General features: G+C 42.8%; 1 protein-coding gene across 1 annotated transcript in view; it reads left to right on the forward strand.

Annotated features, from left to right (window-relative positions):
- Positions 1–6: 6 nt before the first annotated feature.
- Positions 7–4,484, forward strand: part of PCTP (phosphatidylcholine transfer protein) — a 15,824-nt gene continuing 11,346 nt past the window's right edge. Inside the window, exon 1 of the mRNA XM_006019779.3 lies at positions 7–492. The gene's annotated coding sequence lies outside the window, so the exon portion shown is untranslated. The remainder of the gene's footprint in view (positions 493–4,484) is intronic.

Below are 4,484 nucleotides of genomic sequence, written 5' to 3' on the forward strand. Positions count from 1 at the left end.
CCCCTGTCCCCTCGGTGTGCACGGCGCCAGTCGCAGCATCCTCTCCAGTGTCTCTCGCAGGTCTTGCAAAGCCGCTGTCCCCTCCTCGGCACCTGCTGCGGCCCCATGACACGGTCCGCCCTGCCTCTAGCATCATCCCCCACCCCAGCCTTTTCTGTTCACAGTAGTTATTATAGCCCCCTGCCCCTTCCCTTCCCCCCTCCCTTGTTCCCGCCTTGTCGTCTGCACTTGAATTACTGATTTCAGATCATGTCTCTTAGTTTGTCAACATTGCTTTGAATTCAGATCCGGTCCTGGCTCCAGATGGAGTGGTTTGGGTTTGTTTGTTTGTTTGTTTTATAATCCCTCCTATTTATTAAAATTCACACACTTTTTTCACGTCTCTCCAGCTATCCAGTAATTAGCAAACACTGAATAACGGGGAGCGGGACAGGCCTCGGTGGATCGTGGCGATACTGCTGTCGTTGATGCTGGGATTGTCGTTAGCTTCAGGCTGGTTTTATGTCCTGGTTTCAGTTTTATGTCTGTGAAATCTGTGACTACTTGCTCATCCCCTTGTTGCTGCCTAGGGGCTTACTGCAATATCCTGTGTATCTTTCTTGGTCTTTAGGCTGACCCACCTCTTTCATGCAAGCCCTATATTTCTCTCTTCTTTTCCCCCTAGTCTGCTGGAACATTTCTCTGCCCCCTCGTTCTTCATGAATTAGCAAAGAAAGCAGCTAATGACTCGGAGATCGCTTGGCACCCTGCAAGTACTTTAGAGCACTTTCTCCTTAATGGAGCAACTTATCTTTCAAATCTTTCTCAAGACTTGTTTCTTCCCCATTCCAGCCTGACTTCTTGCTGATGCTAACTGCATTAGTCATCCAGTCAGTTAGCCTCAATGACTACTGAGGCAAAAAAAAAAAAAAAAGGAGCATTGTCAGATGTTGCTGACAAAGTTGGTGTTCATTAGCTTTCCTTCCTCACTGAGTAGTGATTAACGGATCTGCTCTTCCCTTGATTAACTTTTTTTTGGTAGAATGTCTTATTCCTTCTCAGTGACTGCAGCTAGTTGCATTTTTGCTTGAACTCTGGCCTTTCTGACTCTTGGTCCCATGTGCTCTTGCTGTTCTTCACGCTCTTTACCTCATTCTTCATCTTATTCATCCTTAATAACTGAGCCTTTCATTAATTGCAAGTCCATTAAAAAGCTGGGCTGGTCTCTGTTGCTATACTTTCCTTCACATTGGAGTACTTTTTTTGTGCCTGTGTCTTAATTTTCCTTTAAACTTGCCAAATCTCTCAAACTCTTTCTGCATTAGACTACCTGCCAATGGGATCTTGCCCACCAGTTCAGTCCAAAGTCTGTCTTCTGTTATTGCCCTCCTTCCTAAGAATTGCAAGCTTATTATCAGTCACCCATTTCTTGCCTTTGCATTTTCAAGCAGTTCAGTTCTGCTAGAATGAAGTCTAGAGAAGCCTCCCCTCGAGCTGTGTGTTTTTTTTTTTTGTTTTTTTTGTTTTTTTTTTTTTTTTGACACTTGACTCAGAGTCGTTTCCAACACACTCCTGGGTCTGTTTTACTGTTACTTTGAGCAGATGCCTGCCAATTAAAGGGCCTCCATTACTTGGTAGTGCTGAATTTTGAATCTTGTAGGCATGACCATCAAGCACCATGGCTGATGTCTTTTAAAGCTATGCAGCTGAGCACCAGAGGAAATCTCTCTTCCCACCCTTAGCCAGATTGGAGGACCAGATGCAAAGTTGGTGGCAGCAGCAGCTGCAGGTCATCAAACTCTCCTCATCTCAGAGCTCATTGCTCTTCCAGCTTCCACTTGGTTTCTCTCTCACTTGGAGATGCCTGCTGTCTTAAAGAGCAGATAGTGCAAAACAGTGTGTAACACAGGGCTGGGCTCTTGTCTCCCTATCTCAACTGAGTAGAGGCTTCCAACTGCGGTGTAGCAGGAATACCTGGCAAGCTCTGTATGGAGTCTCTCTACAACCAGACTAATGCAGGCTGCTTTCATTTCATGCTGCTTAATACTGAAGCCAGTATTTGAGGGGACTTAATGATTTGTCTCCATGTCTTGGTGCAGAAACTGTACTCTACTACCCTTCTAGCAGAGAGTGTGGTGTGGGTGGGAGGAACTCTTATTCCTTCCCCCAACTAATAAAATATTGATTCTGATAAAGCTAGGGGGGAAAAGAAGAACTTTTCTTCCTCTCTCCCCTTGCCCTTCCATCCCAAAAAGCAGGTGGGATGGGGGAAGGAGAAGAGATGGTGAGAATGCAAAACTGCTTGTTGAAAGTTTTTAGGTTGATCTAACTGAATAGTGCTGGGGGTTTTTCCTTAAATATTATAAAAATTTTATGGAAACTTCTACTACTAATTGCTAGTAGAAACTAATTTATAGCACAAAGGTATAAACACTCAATACAGGATGTCTGGTGGCATAGTCTGACTGTCAGTTATGTTGATACTTATTAATGGTCTGGAATAGGTCTCTAAATGGACATTTCTTTTCAAATAAATCTTATTACTTTTAATAACAATAATAGAAACATTTTTGGCCAGCTCTTATGTGCACATGGAAGGTTCTTGGGGGATATGATGAGTTTGGGCATCTAGGGGGTCACATTTTGTCCCTTCTCCCAAAGCCTGACTCTGCATACAGGCAGAGATACTGCTGAGATTTTTGTGTTTGCTACATACAAGGCATACTGAGAAACAGTATTTTATAATCAATTCAGCTAAACAGGATCTAGAGGCATAAGCCTTCAAGATTTCATCACCCACTTCATACAGTCCCCTGAAGCATGAAGTGTTCCTCCATATCCTATGCAAAGCATATACTGATACTTTTTTGTTAATCTAGAGATGCTCTCATTGCTTATTGAAGTAATAGAGTAACTCCACAAATACAACATACATTGGGGAGTAGAACAGTTTAGCTAGGCATAAAGTTTATACCGCTTTCAAAGACTTTGAATTTGGTTTAAGAAGTCTAAAGGGTACTGGCAATAGGGATTTCTTCTATTTGAGAGGAGGCTGAGTGGCCCATCCCTAAATAAGAGAGGGGTCTAGGGACTAGGCACTGATGCTCCCACTGATTGACATGACTCATAATTTAATCACCTAATTAATGCTGCCTTTTCACTTTTGATATAAGTATGATAGCTCCATAAAGTCTAATTCCTGATCAGATGCAGGGAAAGATGCATCCTAAGGAAGCCTATAATCAAGATCTGTTGAGCAAAATGTGAACTGTCTTGGCTGGGAAGCTGGTTACACTGTAAATGCTTTTCCTCGTAAGAAGTTGCACCACCTTCTTGAAAGCATGAAACTAACCTACTGTCACTTGGGGAAAGGAGGGGAGTGGTGGTGGGAGTCTACAAGACACTGGAGTTAAAATGTCCAGGGGGAAATTACTGCATGATGTTTATTCCTTTGGAAAAACAAGGAGATAGTGGACAAGAGGGAAACTGTCTGTCTGTTTTTAATTTATCCTGTTGCAGTGTAGCTGGAATTGGTTATGCTGCCAGTGGGATCAAGGGTTTTGGTGGGCTCTGCTTACTTGTCAACAGACACTAGAAAGGAGCCAGAAAAAGAATAACAAAGATGACTTGCTGTACAGCTGGATAGCTGTTATGGAAAACAAAGGGAATGCAGTTAGACTAAGCAATTGGAAGGATTAGAGGAGTAAGCTAGGGCTATCCTGTCTTGCATTATAAGATGATGTAGATGCTGTTTGTTTGTGGTGTTTTTTTGTTTTAAATGGAAGGAAATGAGCCCCACATTGTATCTGAATCTGGGATTAGTTAGTACTGATTGTAAACATGAGTCTGAGCAAAATGGTGTAAACACTGTTTGGGCTACACTTTTTTTTTTTAGGCTTGATGCTGCACTGAATCCTAAGTGACTTCAGTTGACTGCCTAACCAGCAAGCCTCTGCATTGCCTCTGACACAAGTATCTCGGTGCTCAGTGGATTTGAGACTTTATGTAAAATCTCAAGGTGCCTGTTTGCATGAATAAATAGCTCATTCTGCCTCATCCACACCCAACTGCAGGCAGTAGGAGCCCTTCTGCATACTTTTTTAATAGGCTCTGGATCCAGATCATAAGAGAAGTGGTCACCACTTACTTCCTTTCCCTGCCTGCTCCCAAGTCCATTGTTGCTGTGGTATGTCTGATTCTTGGAAGTTTTGTTTTTTTTTTTTTTTAACTGTTTATGAGAAGCCCAAAGGGTTGGTTGGAGGGTGGAAATCTAACTGTGCTTAGTAGCTTCTCAAATGTAATGTGGTAGTGGACACTGCTGTATATGGAGGGCCCGTTTTGTTTTTAACTCTTCAGGACTTGTCTAGTTGAGCAACTCTGCTAATGTAGCTACTTTCATTGTAAATGCCAAACATGCCATCTTTTGCTGGGGCACACTGACAGTCCTGGTGCTGTTGGAGCTATGCTAGGAGTCTTCACTACTTGCATTCTTCTAAACAAGCACT

Source organism: Alligator sinensis, unplaced genomic scaffold, assembly GCF_000455745.1.
Source record: "Alligator sinensis unplaced genomic scaffold, ASM45574v1 scaffold876_1, whole genome shotgun sequence".
NCBI classification, from domain to species: domain Eukaryota; kingdom Metazoa; phylum Chordata; order Crocodylia; family Alligatoridae; genus Alligator; species Alligator sinensis.